We start from the raw sequence: 22,560 nt of genomic DNA on the forward strand, positions 1-22,560 counted from the left end.
AGAGACATGTATTCCAGCAACCCTGACTAATCCTATAATTCTGCAAAACCCGTCTTTTTTTCCAACCGTCAGATACGTACCGGACCTCGGTTATCATGGTTACAGTAATAAACACTGTAACAGGAGGGGTGTACCTACCTTTGTCGCCATGGTTACTGTAATAACAGTCACAGCTTTCTTAGGTTTAGGTTAGGAAAAGACTGCGATTTGCTTTAAAATAAAAAATAACTTCTCCTCAACATTAGACGATTTTTGTTGTCATGGTTGTCACGCTCTCCTGTGTCATTTTCCTGTGTTTGGTTGACCCATCCATCCACCACAACCTCCTCCAAACATGGAATTTGTCGCTCCTTTATACGACGTCACCGCACTTTTCCCTTTGCTCCTGTCGTAATCACTACGACCACTAGATGTCGCCAAACAACAAAATGTTACTACGGGTCATAATAATCTGTTGTACAAACGACCTTTTTACAGGAGGACAGTCTCTAATATGGTTAGAAAATCTCACTTAGTATAATATATGTGTACAGCAACTATGATATGTTTAACGATGTGTGGTTGTTGCTAATAAACTACGGTTTATTAACAGCCTTACTCAAAGCCTTGCTACATATACAGTACACTACACACTACACACTACACACTACACACTACACACTACACACTACACAAAACAGTGGGAATGATGTGTTTATATGGAAACGCTCCAACTTAGTTATGAACAAATATATGGAAAAGTCATAAAATTTCTATTTGTAATCTTTGTGATATCCACATTCTCTTGTTCACGGTTCCTTTCATCAGTCTTTCTGAAAACGTGAAACACGCTCCTGGGGTTTACTGTCCATATTCTAAGATTAATGATTATCTACTAAAGGAAGTTAGAATTCAAAGCCTTTGTGATTTTTAACTACATCAAACAGCAATTAATTTTTGAACAACTCACAGCTCCCATTCTTTCAGCACAGCCGTGTGTGCACTATGTTATTATAACTCTTTCTCCCTTATCTATGATGTGTCCTCTCCTAGTGTCTTTTTTTTTTAACTGTAGCTGTGATCTCTCCTGTCTAAGATCCTCTACACTTTTCCATCCTCCATGTTCATCCTCACTTTCTGCTAATTAAATGATGTTAATTACAGTCAGCGAAAGTAGCGATTTCAAACCTGCAATAGCTGTTCCTCTGCAGCGGAAACAGCAGGTAAACACAATACTGAATTGACAGCTTTTAAGTTGAAGTGGCATTGACATCGAGCAACATTACAGTTTATTTGGAGTCGTGTTTTTGGCAACCAGATGAATATAAGTCTAATCTTCACTCTCTTTTTGCTCTCATTTGGGTCTCCACCAATTACTGAAGAAAATAATTGCGTCTTTAGCTGCAACAACAATGAGCTCACCACTGGGAGCGATCCCTTTCATCAGGTGAACCACTATTTATATGAAATTATTGATTATAGCAGCAAATACTTTGTGTCCACAAAGACTAAGAAGAGGCTTGAAATCAAAAGGGTTGAATGTTAAATGGACTGCACTTAAATAGCACTTTTCTAGTCTTAGAGATCACCGAAAGTGCTTTACAATACTTATCATATTCACCCAATCACTCACACTGATGGTTGAGCCATCAGAGGCAATTTGGGGTTCAGTATCTTGCCCAAGGACAATTCAACAAGCGGACCAGAGGAGGCGGGGATTGAACCACCAACCTTCTGATTAGTGGGAAACCTGCTCTAGGTTCAAGGTTGTTGTTTCTCCCTCACTTTGTCTTGGACTATGAGACCCCCCCCCCTCCCCTGCATCCGCAAGAACAACATCTCAATCCAATTATCTGGACAGAGACTTGCGCATCATATGAACATGCTGTGCGTGGCAATTGTAATTCCACTCCTGCCATCCTCCACTCGTATCACATTCGGCATTTGATTCGTCCATCCCTGCTGTGATTCCTTCTCCGCTTCTTCATTTAAATGCCAGTCTGCGATATCTCGGCAACAACATCATTTATAAATTATTCCTTATAATCAGAGACATAACTTTCAACCTCTGATTTTCATCCGCCTCCCCCTCATTTTCACAATCACTCCATTCGCCCAATATTGAGTTTTGCACTCTTTTAAGAAGTGGTACGCTGTCTGTGATGTTCTGATCACATTTTGAAAAACTGGCTTTCATTAAAATGAATGATGTGTTGAGCAGAGGGCACACACCGGCCACGTCAACAGAATACGTCTTTGACTAAATGACTAAGAGGTAATTAGACATGATCATCAGATGCTACAGTGGTTAATTAAGAAGCTGACCATCCTTGAAAAAACCTCTGCCTCTCATTCCTCGTCTAAAACACATCATGGCACAAAGTGTCGGAGGAAATGGTTGCTGCTCGAAGCGCCTGTGTGCTCCCTTTAGGTATATGTCATTTTTGATTTTCTTGTCGGGTAGTGCTGGTTACGCAGGCCAGCTGTCCTTTCAATGAGCAGACAAACCTAGTCCGGAGAGACCACCGACCATGAGTCATCTCCAACCTTTGGAGTTAATAAAAAAGCCTTCCCACGGCTCTCTCAAGTTCTGTGAGGTGTGACAAAGTACGACTGATGTCTGGCTCAGATGGCAAACCTCTGAGTGTGTGTATGTGTGTCAGGGCTGGTACTCCCTTCAACACTGATAACACTGAGTGCGTCAGATCCAAATTTTCTGATGCGTGTGTGTGTGTGTGTGTGTGTGTGTGTGTGTGTGTGTGCCTCCATATGACGAACAGTGGGGTTGCACTATAAAAAGAGCAGAGAATCTGTTTCAATCCACCTGTTTTATGTGCATTTTCATTTTGTGCATAAAAAACAGGAGTGTTTTCATTCAAAGGTGGTTCCCTATTCATTCCTATGAAACATCAAATGGATCAAATTATGAAAATACATTTCATTTCAGGGGGTTTATGATGCTCAGAGGCCTAGTCCACACGTACAAAGATATTTATTGAAATTGGGGTTTTTCTTGGTTTAAAAATTGCATCTACACAAACACTGTTTTAAAAAAAAAAGTCTGTCTACATGAAAACGCAAAAACATGCCAAACCAAAAGGCAGCGATATAATCCTCACTTTAAAGTCAAGTTGGCCAATCAGAACCAGTCCTAACATCCCCCCTAAGACCCGAACCCTGAACCCTCACAGACTTAACGGACGTCACCTGGTAAGTGCTTGAGTGCGAGAGGCTGCAGGGGCTCAAAATGGTATGAAGAAAAAATGGGACAGCACGAAACATGTTGCCTGCAGTCTTCTACATGTTGTATTTCCTCCCTGAGATCCCTGTTTGTAAACAAACTCCTAATGTTGGTATTAATGGGGAATCACCAATAGCTCAACTTAGGCAAAGTCTGTAGAAATGACCTACAGAAAGTGTGCATAGAGGGCCTTAAATGTCTGCTAGAGATTCCTCCTGCACTTGATGATTGATTTTACAGTGTCTGTCTGTGAGTCCATGAGGGTGGACATTAGGACTGGGCTGGAGTTTCTGAACATCTTCGCCCTGGAGGGAGCTTTGCAAAAAGTTATTTGTCAGTGACCTAAAACGCAAGGCCACATGCAAACATAGAAAAAGCTACGTTTTAAAATAACAATACCTGTGTATGTGTGGACTAGACATAATACAACTGCTCAATTTCTAGTAATTGTGTGGGGAAAAGGGATTCTGGGCCAGTTTGTGTCACATGATGCTGTTGGATGTTGCAGTACCAACTCTGACCACTACACCAAAATCATCTTTCAATCACCGCTTTCAACATGGCTCTCCATCTTTTGAGGATTGACAGGTCCTCTTTTAATCATGCCATCTCATTTCAGCCTCTTCTTCTTCAGCGGCTTGATGGCAGCTGCCTGGAGTACCATTAAACTATTTATCTGGATGCACTCAGCTCCTAATGTTCACATAACAGAAGTGGATGGAAATGCACATTTAACCTAGAAAATTGATTTGGATTGAAACTTGGTTAATGACTGTTTTTGTTTATTTCTGTTACATTGCTATAACCAAAGGGATCAGCTGCTGTAGCGATTAAAAATGTATGACTGTACCATAAGCACAGCAGGCTGTTTTCTCTATATGGGAACATTACAGTGATTTATTGTGTATTTACATTTTATAGTGTAGCCAAGGTGCTTGTTTGTGACCCCATGTGCACTCCTCATCTCCAATCACTGACAACAGAAATGCGGAGCAGTGAACTACATTATTATACACACAGCATGGTACGCCATTATTCTATGTTGTGACACACACACACACACACACACATCTATCTATCTCACTGGGAGAGAGAGAGAGGGAGAGAGAGAGAGGAGAGTAGGAGGAGGGCTGTGCGCAATGTCGGTGCCAATAGGCGCAGCGCTATCTAATTAAACCCCTACCACGTAATCCCGGCGACACCATCCCCCCATTTAAATCCACTCCACCGGCACACACCACTTTAACACACTGTCCTCCGCTGCCATCCCGTCCCGGCCCCTGGAGGAGAGGAAACGCCAGCAGCAGCAGCAGCAGCAGCAGCAGCCAGAACCAGCTCCGCACCGCAGCACCATCACTGCTGCCTCTCGCCTGCATAGTAACATGGTTTGCAGGGCTCGGCTGCTGTAGCCAAGGGCCACTTAGTCAGTCAGTCACTCAGCCGGCCACTCGGTTTGTGTGTGTGTGTGTTTGTGTGTATGTGGTGTGTGTGTGTGGATGCGTGTGTGAGCGTGCAGTAAGAAACAGAGGTCTCGGACGCTCCAAGCATCACTATTCGTCCAGGAGGGAAGCGTCCAGAGCGAGCCCCGCGTTCCTGCATCTCTTCCCGGCTGTCCTACACACCAGCCCCGCTGAACCGGAGCAGGGATAACCCCCCCCCCCCATCCCCAGCTGCACCGACACTGCCTCGGCTTTATCGGGTAAGGAAAGGGGGTCGACATGCACACACGTATATTTAGCCTATCCAAACTATTAGCCTAATGTGTTCTGTGATGCTACCATTAATGATGTTCCGGCTTCTGGAAACGCGACACAGGCGGGTTTTGTTTACCCACAGAAACGCTGCGAATTCCGGCTGTGTGGTGACAATAAACCGCCGAGTAGCCTATAGCACAACCAAGAGTGTGTGAGCTGAAAACATTCCCGTGTACCCCCCTGCAGTTTGTTTCATCGCATTAAGACACGCGCTTTATTCCTGTGCTCAGATCTCAGGGTGCGCGTCACGGTGCTTTATCTTACGAGTGCTTCAATCGAGCAACTCGCTGAAATTAAAAGGCAGAAAAACCTTATTTTGCGCAGCCAATGAGGTGATAGCAGCACAGGCCTGCCATTTTTTATGAATGATCTCAACGCGGGACAAGAGGCGAGGATGGATGCGCATGGTAGTGGACCGTGCAGGTGTCCTCCTCAGCCTCCCAGCCACGAGGTACATTCAAAAACAGTAGGGAAAAAAAGAAAGCCGTTATTAACTGCCTAATTTCTTCTCCTGCTGATAATTGCCCAGGCTTTAATATTCCTGATGAGACCGCTGAGTATGTGTGTAATGAACTGCATTGGCTGAGCCGCAGCACTTAACGTTATTTTGTCACATAGTAATATTATAAACTAATAGGTTATTGAATTCTGTAAAACGTCTTTCAGTAATAAGTTTATGCAATTTACCTACAGACCAGTTGGATGACCATCATATGAGTTAAATGATTCAAGGCCATTATAGAGACTTTGCAAATTAGATTATAACACTCCTTTGTAATAGGTTGAGCCTTTCTAACCAACCAGAGTGCTAATAATGCAGCTTGTGGTCTGCTCAGTTATCCCACATCCTCTTATCTCTGCTTCTCACATAACATGCAAAACATGTGCTTTATCATTTTATCCATACAGATGATTTCTGATTGACAGCAGTGGGGGGGCTACATAAATAAAATAAGAGGCAGGGGCCCAGGGGCCCTCGGGATGTACAACACGCCACCTTTAATTATCATCTGTCACTAAGGTGTTAAAGACCTCTGCTCTCCTTTCCTTTGAGATAATAAGAAACAAGCGTGCTTATATCTGACTCAGACCCTTTCATACCGTGCACTACTTGATGCATTTGCCTCTCCGTTTTCTTTCCTAAATGCCACCCAGCTGTTGCACGCCTTCAGTATAATCCTTTCAGATTTAACTGGTTTCTGTCAGGCCTGGCATTAGGCACCAAGAAGTGAAATCTGTGCAGAAAGTCGCCTTGCCTCCTCCCCACTCAGGAATATTTAAAGGAGTCACATGAGCGGCTGTTGTAGGGCCGGAGGGCGCTGTGGTCATTCTCTGGTGGCTAATAATGAAAAGAATGATGAGAGAGCTGATAATGTGGCTGTTGTTGGGTCCTAACCTTAGGTTAATGGGAATGTAGCGCACGGCGGTGGCGTGACCCGAACAAATTGATCTGCATTTGGGGGATCGTGTCCTACGGAAACCTGCTTGGCTCAGTTTGCTTGGGTTGCAGACTCCTGCTGCTGATGTTTTGGTGGGTCGAGGCAGTGTTTAGCCTGCATGTGCTAATGCTAGTCTAGTTGTTACATAAGAAGATAAATGTGTGCTGGAGCACTACTCCCTCAGTCACTCGGGCTCATAAACAGACTCGCCTGCACACACACACACACACACACACACACACTCATAACTTGTATACACATGAGCAGAGGTTTTAACCCTGAAGCGTTAAGCACCCTTCGAATGATAGATATCGTAGTCGAGGTGTGTGTCAGTGTGGCAGGTGCAGCGAGAGAGGGAAGTGGTTTCATTATCATCGCTTACTCTCTTCAATGGTTGTTTTCCTGCCTCTCTCCTCTGTGTGCAGTGTAATTCTGTCTTTGGTCCACACCGCAGGCTTTCACAGGAACAATGCAGTGTTGCTCATATATAGGTGACCTTGCTCTCGTATGAAACAATTCTTCGACAAGATGCTGCACGGATGCATGGAATACATAAGTAACACAACCTGAAAGTCACTTTGAATTAAGCTTTTTTTTTATTTTATGATGTCATGTGAGCGCGAGGTCTGCAGTGGATCATGTGATACAGACACACAGGCTCAGCATTTTGGAGCTCTGCACTTTGTTCCAATGAAACAAGTAAAATCTTTCACTGTTTCTGATGCTGAGAGGCCTCCAGGCTTCGGGATGGGATGGGTTACCCCCCCCTCCAAGAAAAGTCGTGTTTTTATATCTTCTGGCAGCATGATAGATGTGGAAGGGCAGTGGTATTTTCTCAAAGGACAACTGTAAGGGCTTTATGGAGAAAAGACCATAATCACTGAGAGGAAAGTAAAGAGATGGAGTCAGTGTAAAATGGCTCTGTGGTCTGGTGGTATAACGCAGTGATGGGGAGGAAATGGTTTTGTTTATTTTTTATTAGAGTAATGTTGCATTTTGTCTTCAGCACTTTGTTGTTAATAGCTGCCACTTCGCCATGAACCATTATCATCATGATTGTGATGGTAATGACTGCTATTACTGATGTTCTCAATACAAGACTTCCCCAACCAGGAAGTAGACTGCGGCGTTGTATGTTCAGATGTTTACAAATGTCCAGTTTTCTGTTCGTAGAAAATACAGTGACACTGTTACTGCTGATGTTATAGTGTTTGACGTTGACAGCTGAGACTGTGGGTCTTGAGTCAAATGTTTAAAAAAAACTCATATTGCGGCGCAGAAATGTGACATCACCTTGTTCCAAATTAGCCCCGCCCACTTCAAACCAGCAAGAAAAACAGAAACAACAAAAATCTCAATATTTTTTCATATGAAGTCACTAAAACTGCTCAAACTTTGACCGACAATTTTGTGTTCATGTAGGATTTCATTAGTCATGGTAGAAATCTGATGGAGAAAAGAAGCTTTGAGGACCAACCAGGACAAGATGACATTAACCAAATAGTTTTGGAGTCTAAACTTAAATGATATAGGTGGCATATGAAATCAAATTTTGTAAGAGTTATATTGGTTGTTTTGGAAGACGAACAATTGTGTTGTTTAGGTATGAAGACTTTTTGTACAAGCAGATACGGAGCCTGTCTTCTCAATTTACTCACCTCACTGTTGCCTGGATATGTATTTGTATTATATCTGGACAGCCTGCCTCAGTAAATCAACAGCCACCTGCGTATATATGTTAGTTTTATTTATTCTGAGCACCATAAGGAATTACACCGATGTTTGAGGCTGACATTTCTGACTAATGGTGTTTTCAAAAAGCTGGAAACACCTTAAAGGGCAACTGATTTTCACGCATAAAGTTCGAGGTACTCACAAGAGACATGAAACATTTTAAGAAAGAACAGTGTTCTCGATGAAGATATTCGCAGGTGTTGGAAAGTTCGGTCTCTCCAGACCTTTGTCAGAAGTGTTTAAATCTTCCTGACGAAGGTCTAGAGGTCTCAACAAAGAACGGTCAAAATGTATCCTGCAGAGGCAGAGACACCCTGACTTGTCCCCAGTACGGACCAAGCTCCAAAAACACTGGATCCTACAATTTCCATAATGCAACTCATTCATTAGACTTTCCCTGACTCATGTTTTTCTAACCACACACTTCCAGTTTGTAACAAAGGCTTACTGTAAAAAAAAAAAAAACATTAAAGTCTTAAACATGAGCCAAAAATAACCCCAATGACATCACTATGACATCCTCAGGGTTATTTATCGGACTTGAAAATCTCCCTCCAGGATCACAGAAGACATTATACAACTGTTTGCACTTACTCCTCGGGATGAGTAAAATGAACTTCATGTGTTAAATAAGCGGAGCGCTCCTTTTCTCTGATGGGCAGAGTAACGTTTCCTGGTAAGCCTCCTCTCTGTGTGGCTGTGTTTTCATATGTGAGCGTGACGTGGCCTGCATGGATTGACACAAGGTCTGTGTTTCCCATGCGCGCTGTCAGCCCTATAATCTGCCCTGATCCTACCGGGGAGGGGCGTCTCCCGCCCGTTGGACATACAGTCTGATAATGCCCGTGATAAGGCTGAGAGCTGCTGCTCTGCTGGAGGTGGACTGGCTGGAAGCAAAAACACAGCACTGCCCTGAAAGCCAAAGATTTTTTACCCATCAGTCTGAGGCGACGCTCGATGTGGCCCAGAGCTCAATCATGAGAGAATCCTTAGTGTATGAACCTGGGAATAGTGGTTGTTAGTAGTTGAACTGGAGTTGCTTTTAACCCATTAAGACCTGAGGTGCCCTCTAAAACAACCTCCTTTGACTTGATGCTCACCAAAATCTTTATTACTCAGCATCTGAAGCAGACAGAAACATGAAATAAAAACCACCTGAGACCTTAGACATTTAACTTTTATTATAAATCATTACCTTTGCCCTTTGAAACTGGATATGGCTGTTGATGAACATTAGGGTAAAGGCAACGATTTATAATAAAAGCCAAATGTTTAATGTCTCAAATGGTTTTTTATGTCATGTATCTATCTGCTTCAGAGGCTGAGTTATTAAGGTTTCAGTGGGAGTGGTGTATCAAGTAAATCTTTACGTCTAGCTAGCGATCCTCCTCCTCCTCCTCTTCCTCCTCTGACATGTCTCACCCTGAGCTTTGACTAGCTGGTTAGTAGCTTAGCAGGTAGAAATCAGTGTCTTTCTTTGTTTTCATCCAGGTAACTGCTGTACTCTGCTTCAATAGCACATCAGCCATTGTTCAAACCGCACTTTTAAAAACTTTTTTTTGCAGCTAAAACTGCAGAAAAAACTATTTAAATACATATCCCATGATGCATTTTGCCTTTCTGGCCCGGATTTCAGTGAATCAAGATGCATTTCATCGGTCACATGTCTTAAAAACAACAAAATCATACACTACCCGTGTAGATCTCATCCAGTCTTAAAAAGGAGAAACATGAGTATGTCGCATCCGGTCTTAATGGTTCAAATGAGTCTGAACAAATCAAATGTCAACGTAAAGCAACATGACTGTTTATTGTAGGGAGATCTATCTGCTCTGTCTCCAGTGAATCCAATCAAAAGACACTGGTCTGGAATAATATGACAGAACTGCCATGTGATTCCTCCTCTTGTCTTCTAATAAAGGCATAAAAACAAAATTAGGTCGGAACAGGAAAGCACCAGAAAAGAGCAGTGGATTAAAAAAAGGATAAAAGAAATCACATGAAAGCAAGAAGCAGAATAACTTCCGAGTGGGGATTTTTAATAAATGACAGTAAATCTGCTAGTTCACCTCCTGTCCTCTCCTCTCCTTTCCTCTCCTCTAGCCATTAGGAGGCTGAAAGGGCAGCCAATTACTCCCAGAGCTCGGCATGTGGTTTGGCTAATGAAGTCAGGGGGGAGAAAAGAGTGTGTGCATATGTGTGTGTGTGTATGTGGCCAACAGATCTCAACTGATAAGGCGTGGTGGAAGGACACACATTCGCCACACACTTCAACCAATACCTGTTGAGATCATATCTCAAAAGCTGCCTCTTCCTATCCTGCCATCTATCACTTCTCTCCCAGAGCACAGGTCGCTCTCTCTCTCTCTCTCTCTTTTTTCCTCCCTCACTTCTTGACATGATTTTTTTCCTCTGCATCTCTCCCACTCAATCATCATATCTCCTCCTGTCCCTGCTCAAGATGCCTTTCATCTTCTTTCAGTACATTTTTTTTTTTTTTTTTAGTTGCTTTTGTGTCTCTCGGCCCATTTTAAAAAGGCTCCCTGAGAAATAAACAAGTGGTTTAATTAGTCCCTTTACTCTTAGGAAGCTGTACAGTAGGCATAGCAAAATTATTTTCTGTTCCCCAGACTCTCCACACTCTCTCTCTCGCTTTAGGTTACCTCGCTCACCCTCGAGCAGAATGTGAGGAATTTTATGGAAGAATAACCACCAGCTGTGTCTCCACCTTAGCCGCATAAATATAAACAGAGTGGTGGATATTGTGCCTGTATTTTTATTTTTTTATTTTTTTTTTACGTGAGAGTTGAGCTGTATTTCCAGTGAGTGGAGTGAGGTAAAACGTTCCGGGTGAAAAATTATAACTTGTTTCATACCGTGACCGAATCAATTAAGCTCAGCGTCCCCGTCCCCCACCCTCGCCCCCCCTCCGGCAGCCTCTCGCAGGGGCTCTCTGGGCAATAACAGAGGGCCAATCAGAAATAGAAAAATCGATCTGGCGCCGGCTGGCTTGGATGCATTTACAAGCAGCCGTAATGACTGCAGACTCATTTCTCCGGCTGCTGGTGCAATCACGTAGCAACCTTTTACTGGGGAGCTGTGAGCAGAAGAGCAGTATTATTCTGTGGAGGCTGTTCAATTAACGGGGCACAGCATGATATTCCTACGATGTGAACTGCTGTAATAATTAGATTATTGTTTTCTTTCCTCTCATTTGACACTTGTTTGTTTGTGGAGATACCTTTTCACTTTTATTATAAACAGTCAATGTGAGTTTCACTGTGGTTATACTCATTCATACTGACTGATTAGATTAGGCAGTCACACTAATGAGCAGTCTTGTTTATGAATTATTGTTAAAGCTGCTGTTTCCCATAGCTGTTGATTTGAATTAGTCATCAAGGCTGTCATTTCTGACTGATCGACAGGGCTGAACAGCAGCACTCATTTTGGTACCTCATTAGCAAAATACTCCATTAAAGGTCCTGCATTAAAACGCTACTGAAAGGTCCACTGTGGAGTTTTCTTGTAAACAAACAGAGTTATGTTTACATTCAGTGTTTCCAATCAAAAAGCATTGTGTGAATCCTTTAACAAAAACATGTTTAATGAATTTTCTTCGTCATAAAACATTGTAAAGTCTTTCAGTTTAATATACAACAGAGAGAAGCGGAGATATGGAATACTGGAGTGATTAGCATAACAGTGGTCGATAAATTTTATGTTGATCAACTAATTGATTAATTGTTTAAGCTCTGGCTGCTCTTATCTTATGCTCTTATGTTTCAGATTTCATTTAATGCTGTTTTAATGGCCTTGCAAAAGAGAGTGAAATGCTCTCATTGGACCAACTCGTAGCCTATAAATAAAGACAGAGTAAATGATTGAATGAATGTTCTCCCTCATGTGCATTTATGGCATGCAAATAAAAAAGGAAAAACAAACCCTACTACTGGCCAAAAAATAAAAAAACTGACTTTAAAGTTCCTCTCCAGACATGTTTTGAACTATGTAAAACTCCTCTGCTATGATTAATATTTTGTTTCACATGGTTTTTTCCACGGAAAAAGTGAAAAGGAAAATCCACAATTGGAACTGGAAGCACATCTACGCTCACTTCCTCACTGAGAAATTCTGTACCAGACCTTGTGCCCCGCCCACCTCCGCTGCTTGCTCCAGGTTGACAGGTGAAACAGCAGAGAGTATCAAGATGGTTAGAAGAGGAAACATCAGAGAGACTCAGACTCAGGAGTCTGTTGTGGCCAAAATCGGTGACTAGCGGACGTATCAGAACGGTTAGTTAGCATCTTTTATTTGTTTATGCTGTTTGTTAGCTTGTAACTGGCAGAGGCTGACACAGTGTTAGTGGTTGAGCTGATGCAAACCCCCCCCCCAAACCCCCATCACTGCAAGTTGACGGGATTGGTTTGTGGCGTCGACTATTTATTCCTTATGATGTGTCTTGTGTTACATAAAACATCTTTAAAGTCTTGAAATTGCAACCAACCAGCAACACAAACAAACAAAAATCCAAGAATCTGTAAATTCAGAGAAGCATTAATGTCTTTGAAATTTACAGGAAGTGGCCGCTCTTTGCGCATCCCCCACGAAACAGCTAATGCTGTGGGAGTGGTGCGTGGCGACTACATGTGCTCTCAACTGGAGCTGATCTGTTTAACTCATGGGAACATATTTCCACTGTATGTCACAATTACCTAGGACTCATGCTGCTCCTCGTCTGCGGTGCAGTTTATACTCTGGCAGCGCGGTTTTATATAATTGGACAGTTCAACATAGCTAATATGATAGCTTCCTCTGTTTTAGACTCTCCGGGTCTCGGTTCCCCTCAAAAGGTCAGCGCTGTCAAGGCAATTTACAAGCTGGTCCATGTTGTGAATCTGAGTCGAGTCAGAATTCACCGAAGTTGAACTTAACAGCAACAAAATACATTGACTTTGGTATTGTTTTGTATAATTTCAGAGGGCATTATTCTATATACACCTTTAAAAGTCTGTTATCAGTTGGAACAATGATTAAATGAATAAGAATACTCGAGAAGTAAGCGACTCAACTGAAAGAGAGAATCTTCATTATTTGTTCATTGTTGATGCTTTGCTGTGATCTTCACTGAACTGTCTGAACCTGATTAGCTGAGTGTTAGAGGAAAATATATTCAGACTCTTTTTTCAACCACACAGAGAATGAGAGAATAAAACTGTTTTTCATGATTAAACACAGCTCAGTTTCATAATCCTTCCAGATGTGGTAGAACCTGGACTTAACACTTTGTTATCATTTAATGTTCAACAGGACAGCATGACTCCTGCATTCATGTCAAGAGCCCAGACTCTCTTTTCCCCCCACGTCCCTCACAGCCTGGGATGAGCAGGTTGCTTGTCAGCTTTAAACAGCCTCTGTCCTGTGCATATGGTAGCTCCTTAGCAGAATACTGTTAGCAGATCACAATAGAGTAGATGTGAGCTTAAATGGAAGCAGTGACAGTGACTGCCAGGCGGCGTACCAGGCTGTCACTGATCACAGTGCTGTGCTGCTGTGACTGTCCTCGGTGGAGACGAGAGTTGTTTCTGTGTTGTTGCTGACACATTAAACAGAGACGGGGATGAAAATCAGAGAGGAAGAGAGAGAATGGCGGAGAGAAGGAAAGAAAGAAAGTCGCAAAGAAATCAAGAACAAATGTTAAGCTTTTAATTTCTCATACGGAACTGTGACGTGATCTATCAATGTCCTGTTTGTGTTGTTCGACTCGTGGGAATTTGCAAAAAAAGCTATAATTTCTGATGTAACTGTATCACAGCTGTTAATCAAATTTACAAAAAACTCTACAAGAACTCTAAACACAGTTATCCTGCTGTTTTAATTTCATCAAAGGTAAAAATTTTTGTCTTTTCGCCTCAAGCTTGAATTGAATTAGGAAAAAATACTTTGTATAGTGTATATTTAACCGTTATGATGATGCACACTGAGGTGTTCATCTCATTTCTGTCTCCAATTACATTAACCCATCGGCTCCTGAACGTTTCATCAATACAGCATGTGCTTATTCACATTCAACTTAATGTCTTAATGAAGAAAAATTCCTTCAGATCAATATCAATGAAAAAAATTTGATTTCAGATGAGTTGTAGTTTAGACGCTGTCATTTAAAGTAGAAATAATTTGAACAAACAAGAACTAATGGAATTAATTAAAACACAATCTAAGAGCCCCAATTAATGTTAATGTTAATTATTAATGTAGTCTAATTATGTTCTTTTCGATCGTGGTGCTTCTGCTGCCTCACTGAATTACAAGCTAACTTCACTGTAAAGCTCTTACGATAAAGTGACACAGGATTTCACATCGTCAGCAACAGCCTGACTTTTAAAGATGGTTTTTCCATTTTGGACTCAAAAACATTTTAGTGCGGCAGGCTAGTTTTCTGTGATTTACATTAGCAAAGAGAACAGCAGCAGCAGCATCACTGAATCATTACAGACTGAATATCAAATTTAATATTTAATGTTCAAAAGCCAGTATGTATTTTGCCGTATTTTAGAAATAGGACTGTCATGAGTTATCCGGGATTTACGTGGTTAATTATGACAAAAATATAATTGTAAATGTTGTTCTGCATGTTGTTTTGTAGGATGTGCTGTCAGTCAGCAGTTAAATGCAATGCACATGATACACAATTAAGCTGAAAATATGTGATGCCTACCTGAGTGAAATATCATAATGGAAGATCAGACATTAAATGAATTAATGATGTTCTGGAGGTCTTGTGTTTTGTACACATTTTTTTTTTTTTTTTAAGGATCCCCTCTACAATGTAGAAAATGCTAATTATGCAGTGCTAAAATAAGAAAACAGAAAAACAGATTGTCTTATCACCCAGGTGTAGTGAAGAATCACACTTCCGGCAGTTGTAATCCACAGCTATGGTAAAAATGAGAAACTGGAGGAGCCGCTAAGCAGCAAGGAGGTGATTCTTTGCTCAGTATCAGCAGACGTGTGATGTGTGAACTTCACAGCCGAGCCTGCAGGAGACGAGGAGGGAGGAAGCATAGCAGGAACATAGGAGAAAAGGAGTTGTCTGAACGTGTGATCTTTCCATCTGAGCCCAGAGCGAGTGCTGCACGCCAGTACCGTAACATGTCACGGCAGTGCATTGTGGGATACCTCAAACACGCAGCTCGCGGGCCTCTATGGCTGCAACACGATCACTCGAGAAAGGGAAATTCTAGCTGACTTGTCTCTTTGCCATCCTGACAGAAAGTCGGGAGTGTGCTGGTATTTTTAGATCCTTTTCTTCTCTTTTCGTTACCGGTGCAGGAAGTGTGGAAGTGACACAGCTGTAATATGGCGCGGTGGTATGGCGTACATTTCCAGTCACTCCTCGTAACACCTCACTGAAGCATAGCATTTAGGTTGTTTCCCAAGCTTTCTTCACCTCCCTGCTTATCACACACACTGCATGCCTCTGCTCTATTTGGGAACTCAGGGACCTTTTTACCATATGTTCCAGACACTGACTTAACATTACTCCAGTTCCAACTCTTTAAATACCGTCACAGTGTCTGACATTTCCCTTCAGAAAGTCTCTTTTTGAACCGAAAACCTGCTGCAGATGTGAGAGATGTGTCATCAGCTACGTTAGATCAAATCTTCCCAGGACAGAGAGAAGTCTCACGAACTAAGCAAGGCTGAGCGAGAGTTAGATTATGGTTGTGAGAACGCGAAGTGGAGATTAAATCCCCTTTATGTAAGTATATTAGAGAGCAATGTCCTTTGCCTTATACTAATATGATGACTTTTAAGCAAGAGCTCCCAGCCCTGTTTTTCAAAACACACACACACACACACACACACACACACACACACACACACACCACTTCTGCTACAGAGATACACATCAACGCCCCAATCAGCGTAATCGCCAACTGTAACACACCAAAGGGATTTGTGGATCTTCTCAGGGCAACTTTGTGTTATGTAAAGATAACAAGATTTAACGTACATGGCGCAAAAGAGCAGCACAAGATGAAATAATATTCGTAATTCTTCTGCTGTGTGAGACTGAAGCAGTATGACACACACACACACACACACACACACACACACACACACACACACACACAGTTCACCTACACATACAGTACATGATCTGTAATTACAAACACGGCCAAAAATTGTGGTTATTTTTATAGATTAATTCAATACATCCGTCATATGAGTCACACATTTCGAAGGATGTGTGATCGCCATAGGGTGTGAGGTGGAACGTCAGCCAAGTAAGGAGTAAATGTGTGTGTGTGTGTGTGTGTGTGTGTGTGTGTGTGTGTGTGTGTCCTGCACTGGTGGTTTTTCGCTGGGTGATTATAAAATGTCATACGGTACGCCTGCAGGAGAGATGTGATAAGTGGAAAAAAAGGGGGGGGGTGAAAGAGGGTGTCGGAAAATGAAGTGGAGAGACATAGGGAGGAAGACAGAAAAGAGAGGCAGAAGGGTCGTAACCTTGTCGTCAGTGTGTGTGCCAGCAAGCAGCTGGAAAAGACTGATGCTCCTGCCTCTCCCATCTGCCTTTCACACCCCGCCCCTCATCAGCTCCACATGATCAGAGCTTTCTCTGTTGTTTTTCTCACCACTGCATCACTTTCTTCCTCTCAACATCATTTTTTTTTTTTCTTATTTTACCCTTGTTTTTCACCTGGATCTTCCTAATTGCTGCCACTCTCTTGGGTCCTGCTTGTTCTTAAAAAAAAAAAAAGAAACCCTGATTGCTGTCCTGCGTCACTTCATTAAATCCAAAGCTTTGGCAAAGTCCCTGTGAGGCGTAACAGTTACTGTAAAACACTGCAAAATCCAGTTATGCTGACTAAGTTTCTGGGAACAATGTGGAGGAAAGAAGGGTGACTGATGAGATATGATTTAGTCTATGTCATGAAATATCCAACCTACGTCACTGCTGTGTCAGCTTAGAGGAGACACCCAGTTACACCAGCAGTCCCTAAATCTATGACTAATTTTACTTTGTGTAAATTGTTTTTTAGTAACAGCTAACTTGTTTCAGACTGATTCAGAGAGATTTACAGAATCAGGCTGAACCATTAAAACTTATTTTTTCTAATATGCTGAGAAAACATCTGTAATACTGTCGCATCAAAAACAATCTACTATGTAAACAGGAAGTCATGCAAGCAGCATGAGTTGTAACATTGCTTCCCAAAGAGCCAAACTATCTATTAAACTTTAAAATCTATAATATTTAATATGGAGCGACACCTAGCTTAGCACCAATATTGGAAATGGGCTTAGCTTAGTACAAAGGTAGGAAAATAGCACATTTAAGACTCACTAACACGTTGCGCGTCATTACAGTTTGACAGAACCAGGCTTGTCTTTGGAGCTAACCAGCTACCGGCTGTAGCTAGGCTTCATAATTCAGCAGACATGAGTCTTGTCATTTCACTCTCGCCAAGACAGTGAATGAGCATATTTCTGAAAATGACAAATTCTTTCCTTCAGTGCTAAAATATTGTAAATGTAGTTATGACTTTGTTTCGCTTGTTTTTCTTACTTATTCATTCAGTTCAATATCACAAATTTAAATTACATTTTAATTTAATAATTAATGTAACATTAACAGTTTACTTCTTTATGAAACAACAGTTAGATTTTTTGTCCATATCATCTCTTTTACTTTTCAATCTAAACAGTAAACTAGCTAGCTAAGCTAGTTTTGGCAGTTAGCTGCGTTATCCGTTACTGGTTGCAAGTAAGAACTCCTCCGTGCAACCTATTTCAATTTAGTGATGCATAAATCAACACAGTGACACAATAACAGCATTGTAACTAAGCTAAGTTTAAATGCAACAAGCAACTTTTCCTGGACGCTTTTCCGAAGTCCAAATATTAAATGATAAACCAAACTATTTTAAGTTGAACCATGTGAAGTGTCACAGCTCACCAAACTCAACTGATGCCCAAGTAACTGTCTGTCACTTTTTTTTTTTACTACTTATTTCTCATCATAGAAGAATCCTTGACCTGAATAAGTGAATGACTGCCTCCAGCAACAAAGGAAGGAAGTTGATGCTGGGAGAATAATTACCATTTTCGTCTTAGGAAGTGTGTGTTCCTATAGTGTGTGTTTTTGTGACAGCGTACAGATCTGTGCGTGCGACTCCAGCACATTGCTGTGAGTGTGTCTTTGGGGCTCTTGCCGCTGTGCCGGTGCAGTATGCTGCTCTGGGACATGAGCTAAAATACACTCCGGTGCCTCGAAAGCCCTTCACCCTGGAGGCCTCTCAGTAAGGGATGCTGCCATTTTTAGAGCCCTTTGAGAGCTTAAAACGCAGCGCAGTAACCCTTTGAGCGCTCAGTGCATATGGGACAATTCACTTCCCAGGCAACGTGATACGGTTGGCAGGTTGTAAGAAGAGAGGTTTGATTCAGTGTCCTGTTTAACCTGCCCTTACAATTTCATGTGCACTGGAGCTACAGCTTCAAACTTCAACCTGTCCAAGCGGCTGGCATTCAAGGAATAAGATTTCCCTCCTGATGCATCCAGGTCTGTACTGCCATCAACTTCTTGAATGATAGTGTTGTTGTTGTTGTTGTTGTTGTTGTTGCGGATGGGTATGAAAGCTAGAACCTCATTAAACCTGAGTGCTAATACGTCAGGTGTTAGAGACTGACTGCTCGCAGCCTCCATTACTCCAGGCAGCGAAACCAGGACACCGTGACCGCACTCACGAGTCCCAGCACAACACGATGTATCTGAACCCACTTTTGGGTAGTTTAGTAACAAGAAGAAAGGCCAGAGGGCTGTGTTCAAGCGCTCCTGTTGCCAGTTTGCGTTGGCAGGGACAGGACGGAAAGATCTAGAGCAACGACACCAGGGGAGCTCAGGCAGCACCAAGCTAGGCCCAGGGCATTTAGCAAAGATCAAGGGCTGCAGAAAAACGACAAACTGACACTGGAGACAGTTTCAGGGGATGGGAGATGGATGGAGGAGGGAGGGGGAAGAAAAAGGAGAGGCTAAATGAGAGGATAGGGAAGACGAGTGTTGTATGTCAGCAGATCGATTGCAGCTAAGGATAGAACTATATCAGGATTCTCCTTCACCTCAGCAGCAGGAATAGCTGCACTTGTGACCCCAGAGGGGACCTATAGACGTATAGATTTGTTTAGGGGTCAGTCTCACAGACACAATCTCAATTATATGTTCGATGTGAATCTTGGAATATTGTTGGAATATTATTATTGACTTTCTTGTGAAAACAGAAACCACTATAAAGGCTGAAATGGAGATTTGTGAGAACGCTCATTAAAGCTTGTGTATAACCTTAACTATTCATGACTAAATGAGCAACAATCAGAGTACAACTTCGGAGAAAAAACATCCTCTCCCAAGTATTACTTATTAAGATGTTCACACACAAAATCTCATCTACTAAGCATCAGACCTGTGTGAGTTTGGTTTAATCAGATTTGGTTGATAGTGGTCTGGCAACGTACACAAACAACCATTCAACTGTCCTCAGCAGTGGCAGACGGCCCATTTGGAGAAGCAGGACATTTCCCGGTGGCGTGAGGGTGGTTTTGGCCTGCACTGTTAACAGTCAACCAGCGATAATATAAGAAGCAGGAAGGTAAGACCTCTCGCATCACTTCACCTGTGTATGCTGCCTGCTGAAGTGCTTTAGCTGGCAGTGTGAGTCCGCACTGTTGCTACCACCAGCCCATGTTGAGTTTGCTTTTGATAATAGCTACCAATCTATAATGTTGTTGGTTTGTTGGTCAGTCACAAACTTTTGTATTCTGTAATCTGGATAATAATCTGAATCAACAAATAGGGTTAGCCGATAAGTCAGCAGTCTGACGGTTTGTGAGGGTGGCCTGGGATGGAGTGAAATTCCTGGCCTGAGTTATTGTTTCAGTCCCTGGTCCCCAGACTGTATTGTGTGGCATTGCAAATCTCCAGCTCAGCCCCACCCAGTTCAAAACCAGCATGAAAAAAACTCAAATACAGAAATCATGTGAAATCATCAGACCTGCTCTAACATTAGTTTGCAGTTTTCTCCCTAAGACTCCATTCCTCATAGTGAGAAGCTTATTGAGAAAAGGTTTCCAAGGTCTCGAAGATACTGATGCTACAATCAGTAGCTTTTAACAGTGTAGGTCCCCTCACTGGTGACTGAGACCACCACTTTAAGTATAGCTGTAATATACGGCATGTTACTTCACTTGAAAAGGAAAGCTCGCTGACAGACAGCAGCATCCTCAATCTGATGAGATATCCGTTGCTGAGCTGTTAGCTAATGAAAACGAGCTAAACAGGCCAAGTTTCATATCCAACTGAATGGATCAAATGAGTGGTTACGGACAGTAATGCAATCACGTACGGAAAATGACTCTGAACTGAATGAACTATTCAAATCAGCAGAGTGATCCATAATTTCCATCACTGCCTCATGTACAGTATGAGCATGCCATATCGCTGGTGAGAGCTGCTCCAATAATCTGCCTATAATCCTCGCTTAATCCACGGGATTACCTTGATAGCTGTACTGTATGGCTGCCATACGTTAGCATGGCTGTTAGCATGGAGCTAACTTCGTATTAGGATTCAGATTATGGTTTGGGTTGAATTAAGGAGGGATGTGCTCTTTGTATGGTTGGTTATTGAACGTGACCACTCTTAATTTCTTCAGCCTTACAGCCTTACAGCTATGATTGTGGTAGGTGTTCATTTTAAAATGCAAGGATTTTTATATTAGATCATTAATATCTTTCTTAGCTAACTGATGATGCATCATATTATCTCAGAAGAGAGAGCAGTGCACATCTTCAATTGTCGTCTAAAAATATCTGTGTGCTCTTGAAGATCTGGAACCTTGCAGACGAACTGTGACTAGCTCAGCTGCTGAGGTCAAGTTGTCTCCGGGAGGAAGACAAGCTAACTTGTAGCTGCGTCTCCCCCCGTGGGAGCGAGAGGCTACTGCTGATATAATAGGCTGTACGGGTGGAGGGCCACGATTCGGCCTGTCAGCAGCTGAGCCTCCTGTCTTCTGTTTGCTCAGTGTGCAGCAGACACTATGGATTTTCATATATTATTATACTCAGGCCTTGTGCTAGAATTACACAGTCGCTAAAGGTCATGATGCTGCACGGGGCAGATACTGTGATGGGAGGAGATGGAGGGAGGAAGAGAGAGAGGGATATTAATTATCCATCAGTGTTCCCCATGTTTTGTTTAATCTTTTTTTAACCTGCTCCCTTTCTTTTTTTCCCTCTTGTTCCTCCAGTATTCTCTCTTAGTCTTTATCATATGGTGCAATCAGCAAATGTCGTAGCTCGACTCCCTTTGATGCACCAACTGTGCAGACACTCAACTCGTTGTCTCCTTGAACCTGGCCCTTCCCACACAAACACATGGTGCGCTACAGTTGGGAAGCTAGCTCGAGCACCCTCCCCTGCTGTTATTGCACTGACAGATGCAGTGCTGACCTGAGCCGTATGTCTGGCAAGCACGAGTCTTTCTCAGAGCAACAGCTCAGAGTGTTCACAGCACCGAAGCAAATGCTTAATTTTCTGTGTTTACAATAACTTACAAAGCTGCTGTGTCTTAGCCATCGACTGAAATCAACAAAAATATAAGCCTACAATAGCTGTTCTCTTTGTCAATGCTCATCTTGCTGTATCAATGGGCTCTTTATTCATTTGCATGCATAGCATTGTTGGTGTAAAGAAGAGAACTACTTCTAAAGGTTTACATTGACTATTTTCTGTCCAGCTACCAAAAACGTGTTAAAGGTCCCATATTTACACTTTGAACTTTAATATCCATCAGAAGATATATTTATGTTTCTAAGAACCAAAAACCATCTCTGTGTAGTTTTACATCTCCTCTCTCAGGCTTCCCTCTTTAGCTCTAGTAACAACAGATTGGTGAGCCAATCAGAAGAGAGGAGGCTCATACCCTGTCTCCTGATTGGCTGACTGTTCTAAGTGATCCAATAAAAATAAAGCTGAATTAAGGTAAAACACTCAGAGAAACCAAATCCTGCAAGGTTGGATGGTGGGTCCAGGTGGACTGGCTTTGGGGCATGGCTGAGGGCGGTGACTGCTTTGTTGTGACATCACAAAGTTCCAGAAGTCCTGACGGCTTGTTTTAAGACTCAGTTTCTGAATACAGGCTGGGTGCATTTCTCTGTGGACTGAGCGCTTTGATACTTTCACAGTATTAATTTAGAACCTAGACCTGCTTTATAATCAAAAAAGACATGGAAATGTCTCTTTATACAACATGGGACCTTTAAACTTTTGCAGTTGTGAATGCATACTGCTTTTGTCTCCAGCACAGCAAAACTAATTTCATTCATGGTGTGCATTTGCTATTGTTTTATGC

At 42.2% G+C, this 22,560-nt stretch overlaps 1 protein-coding gene across 1 annotated transcript in view; it reads left to right on the forward strand.

Annotated features, from left to right (window-relative positions):
* Nucleotides 1–4,446: 4,446 nt before the first annotated feature.
* Nucleotides 4,447–22,560, forward strand: part of LOC111671477 (hippocalcin-like protein 1) — a 39,702-nt gene continuing 21,588 nt past the window's right edge. The window contains exon 1 of the mRNA XM_023428575.2: nt 4,447–4,919. The gene's annotated coding sequence lies outside the window, so the exon portion shown is untranslated. The remainder of the gene's footprint in view (nt 4,920–22,560) is intronic.

The sequence above is a fragment of the Seriola lalandi genome, unplaced genomic scaffold (assembly GCF_002814215.2).
Source record: "Seriola lalandi dorsalis isolate HSWRI2012SDOR001 ecotype SW California unplaced genomic scaffold, Sedor1 jcf7180002054879, whole genome shotgun sequence".
Lineage (NCBI taxonomy): Eukaryota > Metazoa > Chordata > Actinopteri > Carangiformes > Carangidae > Seriola > Seriola lalandi.